The following is a 9,205-nucleotide window of genomic DNA, read 5'->3' as shown; positions in this document are numbered from 1 at the left end:
GGCGCATTTTGACGAGGAAGCGGAAACCGATATCCACACGGATGCAAGCAATTTAGGTCTTGGGGCCGTGCTCATCCAATGGCAAAACGGACAAGAACGAGTCATTGCGTATGCCAGTCGCACTCTTTCGAAAGCTGAGGTGAACTACTCAGCGACCGAGAAAGAATGCCTTGCCGTGGTATGGGCTATCAGCAAGTTTCGACCATATGTATATGGTAGGCCTTTTCGAGTTATAAGCGACCATCATTCGCTATGCTGGCTGGCTAATCTCAAGGACCCATGTGGACGGCTTGCACGATGGAGCTTGCGATTACAGGAGTATGATATCACGCTTGTGTACAAGTCAGGTCGCAAGCACAGTGATGCGGACTGCTTGTCACGTGCTCCGATTCAACCTGACACAACCAGTTTGACACAAGCATCGGGACGATGCACTCTGGAAAGGGGGGCAATGACACAATGTGACTTCAAATTACGCGCGCTAGCAAATACTTGTGCCTTCTAGATGATTTGCGATGCACGAGCCTGCGGGACCCAGCTGCACGCGAACCGGGTTAAAAGAAAAGAAGAACGTAGAAGAAGAGGCAGAAGGCAATCCTCGAGACAATCTAGCTGTGCTATATTTCTCGGGCACAAGTTCGCCCAGCCTACGTTAGCTTATTAAAAGAGTTTATTGAAAAGTGCGTTACAATATATACAGTCCTACATGGTTGAGAGCAAAAGTTCTCTTATATGTGCAGAACAAACACGTAGGCGACACGCTCACTTTTAGCTTTTGTCCGCTCAGTATTCGTCAAAAATCTTCGTTTCTTCGAAGAACTGTTGCAGAACCTTTGCTGCTTTGCCGTTTGTTTTGGATGGCCATGGACCTAGTATTTTATTCAACCCGAATGGTCGCTCAGGATCTAACCTATGCAGTTCTTGTTCTAGTCGCCTTCGGTGTGTGTCGTGTTTCGGACAGTCGAGCAAAATGTGACAGATATCCTCGTCGTCGTGGCCGCATGAACATGCTGACGATGTTGCACGATGAATACTAAGTAGGAAGTGCTTTGTGTAAGCAGTTCCGAGTCATAGGCGATGAATGAGTGTGTCGATACGTCTTGGGAGGTCACGGTCTGATTGGTATTCAAGATTAGGACCAACAGAATATAGGATCGATTCCTTTGTTATTTCTGTGAACCAGGTAGACAGGCATAATTCACCTTTTGTTGTTCTTAAAATTATATTTACATCATATTGAGATACCGGAATGAGGCACGTTTGCGTAGAATTATGAGCGGTTTTCGCCAACTCATCCGCCATTTCATTTCCCTTAATTACACAGTGGCTGGGGACCCCCTGAAATGCCACTCGATGATTCGACTTCGTAGCTTCTGAGAGCTCTTTTAGTATAGCGTATACTATACGCACATCAATGTGTCTTAAAGTGGCACTTTCAAACACATGCCAGTGTTGCCAGAGAGTCTGTCATTACCACCCATTTTCTTTGTGTCGTTGACAGTTTAATAAAGCTTATGACTAGCAAAATCGCTACGAGCTCCAACGTTGTTGAAGAAGAGAGGTGGCCCAACCGACATGCATATTCTTCGTGCAATTCCGGAATTATGAATGCTGATGTCGCTGTCTCTTTGGTGACGGAGCCGTCAGTGTACACGTGAGTGTATCCTTGGTACCTGTCAAACAGATGATGGTACCTGCCAACTGCTGAGCGGCAACGGTTGGCACTTCATGTTTGCTGCGAAGTCCTTCTATTGACGTTTCAATAGTTGGTTGCTCTAGCAGCCATGGAGGGTAGTTTTGGTCCAGTGGCCAATGTGTCGACATAGGAAGCCGGGAAATGTACTGTTGGTACACATGGTGTATTTGCGCTCCAGCACGGTTCACGATGTTGGATATGAGCGTATGGGAAGGGTGTTGCGTGACTAGACGAAAGAGGTGCCGACATGTCTCCACATTTCTAATTACTATAAAGTTGGGTTCTCTTGCCTGTGCCAGTGTCAAAGAACTTGATGTTGCCTGTGGAACCCCCAGATATATGCGTAAGCTTCGTGCTTGTAACAGCTGAAGTTGGTGTAGCGACATCTGAGAGATGTTGTGGAGAACTGGCGCAGAGTAGGCAATTTTCTGTCGGATTAGTGCACAATGGACGTGGAGGAGAGAGGAGAGACGCTGATGTACCACCCAATTTTGTTCCCGCGATGCGACGTATAACATTTATGGTGCTGTTCACTTGATTTTCTAGATTAGCAATATGCTGACTCCATCTGTGTTGGCTATCTAAGGTAACGCCAATGAAGCGATGCTTTCGGGTGATTTCGATTTTCTGGCCATCCACAAAAAGCTTCAAGTTTTTTACTCTTTTTCTCGTGAATGGCAAAACTACAGATTTGGCATAAGAAATCTGCATGCCTCGCTCTTTGAGGTAATCACTTATTGCGTCTAGTCCTTGTTGAAGCCGATGTTCGATCACTTCCAGTGATTTGTGAGACGTCCATATGCATATGTCGTCTGCATACATGGATGTGTTCAAGGCTTCGGGCAGTACTTCTGGAAGACCTGCCATTGCAGCATTAAAAAGAAGCGGACTTAGAACGCTTCCTTGGGGTACGCATCTGCTCATGTTGAAGCGATCGCTATCTCCGTTATTGGTTGAAATATATATTTGTCTGTTACATAGGAAGTTGGCGATCCGTTGAAGGATACCACCGTGAACGCCTAGTGAGGCAAGCCCGTGCAGCACAGAAAGGTGGCTCACAGAGTCGAACGCCTTCTTAATATCTATGAACGCCACAACAGCCATGTTTATACAGCTCATCTCATGTTCTACAAATGTAACGAGGTCGAAGACGCAGTCCATGGTGCATTGCCGCTGTCTGAAGCCAGCCATTTGTTCTGGAAGTGAGTTGTTAGCTTCAATCCACCACTGTAGTCTTCTGTCAACCATTTTTTCCATTACTTTAAATACACAGCTAGTGAGGCTGACTGGTCGGAATGAGTCAAGCGAAAGGGGTGACTTACCGGGCTTCAGTAGTGGGACGATTCTCGCGACCTTCCAACACATTGGAACGTACGCCTTCGTCCACATGTTATATATCCGTAGAAGAACTGGCATGCCGTTGGCTCTTAGATTTTTCAGAACACTGTACGATACGTTGTCGGGACCGGTTGCCGTTCTTACGCGGGTTAGTGATAGAGTAGTACGCAACTCTAGTAGAGAATACGTGTTATCCTTTTGAGCATGTGATAAAGTGTATGCATCTTGGATCTGCTGCTCTACAGAACTACGCAGTGCAGTAGTGTTGCGAACCAATTGCCCAGTTCCAGTTAGCATTGTGCAAAACTTATTAGAAACATCACGTTCGGATAATCCAAGAGATATGGCCAATGCTCTGAATGGGTTTCGCTGGAATACTGGATGACTTAGAGCAGTGATTGTTTGCCAGATTTTTGGAAGTGGAGTAAATGGGGTCAATGAATATCAGAAATCATGCCATTTTTTCCGACCTAACTTTTGCATGTGTCGGTTAGATTGGATGTGTGTGGCCCGACTCTTCTTATAATCTTCAAGCCTCCCAGTGCGGCGATAGCGACGTTCTGCTCGCCTTCTAATAGCTCGTAGGCGCTCATAGTCTGCATCAACGCTGGAGTGGCCTGCTGGGACAGCTGTAAACCTTGTCGCATGGGAGTAACTGCTTGTAATGCAGGACATAAATGTATCCAATTCACTGACTCCCATCAAGTCATGTCCAGTATGTTCACGAAATAGTTTCCAGTCAGTTAGCTTTGAAATCAATGTGGTTGTTTGCACTTGCGTTCTTCGTTGTTGCATAAGAACTGGGTAATGATCATTCCCTCGTGTTTCGAGGTCTGTACACCAGTTCATATCTCGTGCAATGTCAGGAGAGGCTATAGCCAAATCTAGACAGTTGGCATAATTATTACCTCTTCAAAACGTTATCATTCAGTACGATCCATCATTCAGTACGACAAGACCACATCAATCAATTGCTTTTTCGAGTGTTCTCCCACGTGAATCGGTATGAGTACTGCCCCACGTGGTATTGTGCGGATTGAAATCTCCACAGATGAGGGTAGGTTCCTGGGCTTTACCCAATAATTGAACCAGAGAGGATTCGGAGATGCGTATTGATGGTTGCAAATAAACACAAAATACGGTGATGGTGAGTTTCTGGAATTGAATTTTGCACCCTACAAATTCTGGCACGTCCGAGTCCGACGAATATAAAAAAAGTGGGTATGTCGCACCGTACGCATAACAGTGCCCTGCTTAATCCTGGATTTCTTCTTGATGCATATGTGACATAGTTAGAAATCCTAAAGTCAGAGCCAACGTTGGCTTCATTTAGACACAGAACAGGAAAGCCATACTGAGCAACCAGCTCCCTAAAGTCTGCGCTTTCGGACCCAAGGCCATTGGCATTCCACTGAAACACAGCTGTGTTGCGGAAACAGTTGTTCATTTGTAGAGCCATTTTGCTATACAACAATGTTTTGTTGTACTGCTAGAGGCTCTAAAGAAACGACTGCGCTCACCTCTGGTAGGTCATTGGCCTGTGGAAATACACGCAGGATTGCCTTCAAAGCAAGAAAGAGCATCGACATAACCATATCCACTTCACTTGTTTTCGGTGCACGTTGCTGTTGTGCCTTTGGCTTTGGCGACGTAAAAGGCGTAGACGCTTGGTTATCCTGAGTTACTGACGGTTTCGGTGTCCTGGCGTCGCTTGTCTGCCTTTGAACGCTTGGTGATCGTCCTCTACGGTCAGTTTTGGCTGTAATTTAGTTTTTCTGAGCTGAAGCACGCTTGGCTACCGCCGCATACGACAGTGGTGATATACTCTTTTGTGATTTTGAAGTCACAGAGAGTGGATGTACAGTTTCAGGATTCGGACAAGGCGATCCCTTTTTTTTGGAGCTCTTCCAAGCAAAATTTCTTGTCGCTTTAGTTGAGTAGCTGCCTGGTGTTTCGGACAACCAGCATATGACGCTACGTGGTCTCCATTGCAATCGGCACATTTGGGATAATTCTTCGATGTACATTCTTTGTAATCATGTGCTCCTGCACATATTTTGCAGCGAAGTTGTCCATGGCACGATTTGGCAACATGTCCATATCGTTGACAAAGACTTGTAACATCGTGTAGCGGGCTGTAGGTACTCTTCCACTGGAGGACTTGTGAAGCTTAGGAGAATACGAGGCGGCAGTGGCTTGTCGGGGGAGACCTCAAGAATTACACTGCCTAGTAAATGTGGCTCTGCTGAACCATCTTCACGACGAAGCCATTTAGTCTGTCTACTAACTGAGATTACACCGCTGTCTCTTAAATATTCAAGCAGTTCATCTTCACTGTATTGCACTGGTACTTGTCTAATCTATCCGAGGTTCCTCACATACAACTGCGGTATATAAGGTGCCACTTCAAGACCAGCAACATGTGTTAACTCAAGGAGTCTGGAGGATGCAGTAACTGTAGAGACACTTACAGAGAAGTTGCCATCTCTGTTGACACGGAACGACTCCACTTTCTCTTTAGCAGCAGATATTACTTCACTGGCCAGTTTGTTCGGATTGACTTTCCAGAACGAAGCGCTAGGGTCTGTCAGCTTGAAAATTACGGGTATGCCCGCTGGTCGGGCTTTCTTGTACGTGACTGTTGTGAAAGGCCTGTCTTCTGCTTCTACATCACAGTTAATTTCCGCGGAGTCAATGATTGTTGCATCGCTGTAATCCTCTTGATTATTAGTTCACGCCTTCCTCGGAGTAACACACTCGTCGTCGGCGTTAGGTGTCGTCGAGGGGCCGTCACAGTCCTCCTCGGGTCCGCAAAACACGGGATTATCTTGCTGTTAGGACGCATTCATCACTTCGTCTTCATCTGATGGGCGCCGAGAAGAATGGCTGCCACCAGTAGCCGAAGCTTTCGGACGTCGTGGCACCCTAACATAAGGCTTCGACGCCTTGGAGACGTAGCGCCTGGTGCAGCACGAAGGTGGTGGCCGAATCTTGGCAGTAAGATGCAGAAGACGAGTAAAAAACTTACGAAATTGGCGAAAAAACAGCAGCGCTAGGAAACTCATGCCCAGTGATTCTTCACTTCGTCTATGTCAGCTCTATGTCGATGTCCATGACTTTTACATAGCAGGGCATCGTACACGCAGTCTCTTGTACAGTGCTCTTGATGGTCTCTTGTAAATCGGATATGTGTTCTTGGCACTGGTCTTCCATACGAGACATTCTATAGAAACATTCTATAGCTATTAATGGCCTACAGAAGCTCTACACTACTGGCGCTTGCCTCAGCAGTCAGATTAGAACTTTTTCCATGTGAAAGAACTCACTTTCAGACACTTGATGCGCTTCCTAAAGTTCGGATGTTTTACAAGCTCTCTTCGTGTACGTTAAAACGCTGGGCGCGTTTCTCCAGGCTGGGCTGAGTATACTTGCAGTGGAGTTGCAATTCAATCGAACTTTATTGCTGCACTAGCTCGAACAACGTTATGGTCGTTTGAAAGTTCCTGCTGTAATTTTTTGTTTAGGAGACTCGGAAAGCAGGTTTTCTAATTTGCCTAATGCGTTTCCGATAACAAAGGAACGGCAAAAAGAGCTTCCTTTGCAGTAGCCAAAGCAAAAAAGTGGGAAAGGCATCTTTCCCTGCCAAAGACACTATCAGCATAACTACATACATCTCTCTTCTTTTCTCGTTTTTTTTGTAATATATTTTACGTCTAAATGCTTCATTGCATGTAAAATGGATTCGTTTTTGTTTATGTCTGCGTGTACTGTGTAAAAACACCAAGCCAGCTGGCCGCACGTTAGTATTATTAAGATAATGCGACCTTAACACTAAGCGATTCAATAGAAACAAAAAAAAAATCAACGAGGACCCCATCGTCAAACTAGTTTCAATGAAGATGCACAAAAAATAACTTTAAACACTGTGGGAAGCGTTATTTCTTATCTATCATCTGGAAAATATAGAAAAACTACCAGGCATACAAATTTGTACTTTGTACTACCCCACGATATATCATTGACCAGTTTCATTGCTCAAAATATAACTAAAACATTTAAACGTCATCACCAATCCTTCTACCCCTAGCACTAACACTATTGATTCAACAAATTACACATGGTCCAATTTATTGATTACGCACTTGACGAAAAGGACTTTAAGACGAAAGCCGCCTTCTTTTTTTTTCTGTGTCGTATGTGTTGATACGTGCACACCACTCCCTCCCCCTGCTCTCCATGAAGCTTTCTTCCCGCCATGTGATGTTGCACTGGTCCCGGCATCGAATGACCTTCGACCCTGTGTTGATGCAATCTGATGACGTCATAACTTGACGTCACGTAACGGGCCAATGGGCGACACTTGTGCAGTGTTTGAAGTCAACAATGTTAAGCGTAGTGATGATATTGCGAGCAAGCAGTTTATTCAGTTGTTGAGCACGTCAGGTGAGCATTCTGCGTGGCAAACGAGTAATCTATCGCAGAGCTGCTCCACGCCTCATTACTGCTTCGGAAAAATACACTATTCAGGTGCAATGTTGGTGAAACGTCAATTGTGGTTCCAATACTAGCTATTCGATTCTATAAACATTACATGTGTACTCCTATATGATATAGCCGGGTCACCGGGTTCACGTCAGTAGTTGTTAAGTGTCATCCACTGAAGTTGATTTATGTAGCAGTGTACAGGGCTACCGTCCTCGCGAGCACAAGCGTTACATATCAGCTTAGCGCTTTTCATGTTGCTAATACTCATGTTGTGGTTGGCATCGTCGCGTAAGTGTAAACAACTGGTTATCTAAAACATGTGCGGCTATTCAACATGTCTATGAGAAGCAACATATCGACTAGCCTGTGTAACGCTGTCCCTCCGTACAGCCCACTGCACATGCTCGTGTCTCGTGTGGCATGCTCGCGTCTTGTACCGGCCTAGGAAGACAACCGGCAAAACTGCACCCCCCCCCCGTCTCTCTCGCCTTGCAAGGCCAAGCGTCTGCTAGTAAAAAACTGACTGCTCCCGTTGCACAACCATTCACTGGCCACCCCGTATATGTAGGCACTGGATCGCGAGTTCGGAATTCAGTCAAGGGCGTAATTACTTGGCTTTCACTTGATGAACGACAGTGTCAGCGTCGCCGCCAGTGTAAGCGTTAGCGCACGCTGCTTTGCATCTACGCATGCATGGTTCACTTTGGTGGGAAATGGTAGACTGTTTAGTGTCATTTCGTAACGTGCCGCTCAAAAAGGAAAAATAGAACACAGTATTTCTTTCGTATTGGGGAAATTAAAGGACGAACTTCCGATGCTGCCTATTTAAAGGCCTTATTTTGCTGCTAAATATATTAAAAGAAAATTTTGGTTCGATTTGAAGCCGCATGGAGCCAACCTGAGGCGGCACCACACGCGCACGCGGCATACTCGAGGAGCAATGTAGCAGCAGTTGCCGATTGATCTGCACAAATGTGTGCTCGTTTCGTCTGTTTGTTTATCCACGTATGATTTGTAGCCTACATGTTATAGTGAATTGTGGTGCAATAGTACAGATAGATCATGACTGATTTTTCACGCAAGTTTACTTGTCGCTTGCGCAACGCTTTAGTTATTTGATAACGTTATAGTCTTATGGACTGTTGTTATCAGCGTCAGATGAAAATCCTTGTGTGTATTCGCTGAACAATGGTTCTTAACTGTTATAGGGTACCAGTCACGCTATCGTCATTAAATTTCATTTTCTTGGGTGACTTATTCCTCTCCTACAGTTGAACACTGGTTGTTCTGAGGGGATATGGGTGATCGTACTTTCTATAGATAGAATAAATAAGATGGTCTTCAAGCCCCCGAAACTATAAAGTGAATATAAGTGAATACAGCACGGGTGTTTTGGAGCAATCGAAATTGTATATGAATAATGCTGTGAAGTTCCTGTAGATGTCGTTTCGAGTACAGTCAGCCTGATCGAGTGCATCCCGTTCGTTCTTAAGGGAACGCAGAGCGATAATGCAAGTAAGAATTCGAGTAGAGCTGGCGTCTTTTGAGCACTCTTAGTCACTGAATTTATGCGTTACATTAAGTTACTTATGAATCAATTTGTTCTAATCAAAGTGTTGCTTGGTGGTGGATAAGTGAAATGATCATAGCGACTCTATACGCACATAAACTACAATCACATATCTG

The 9,205-nt window shown here is 45.1% G+C and overlaps 1 protein-coding gene across 1 annotated transcript in view; it reads right to left on the bottom strand.

Moving 5' to 3' along the window:
• Positions 1-9,049: 9,049 nt before the first annotated feature.
• LOC142814356 (uncharacterized) overlaps positions 9,050-9,205 on the bottom strand; it is a 38,659-nt gene continuing 38,503 nt past the window's right edge. Inside the window, exon 9 of the mRNA XM_075893060.1 lies at positions 9,050-9,205. This exon is cut by the window's right edge and continues 523 nt beyond it. The gene's annotated coding sequence lies outside the window, so the exon portion shown is untranslated.

This window comes from Rhipicephalus microplus, chromosome 4 (assembly GCF_043290135.1).
Source record: "Rhipicephalus microplus isolate Deutch F79 chromosome 4, USDA_Rmic, whole genome shotgun sequence".
Lineage (NCBI taxonomy): Eukaryota > Metazoa > Arthropoda > Arachnida > Ixodida > Ixodidae > Rhipicephalus > Rhipicephalus microplus.
The sequence above is the reverse complement of the archived record's forward strand: the minus strand, read 5'-3'. Positions and strand labels throughout refer to the sequence as shown.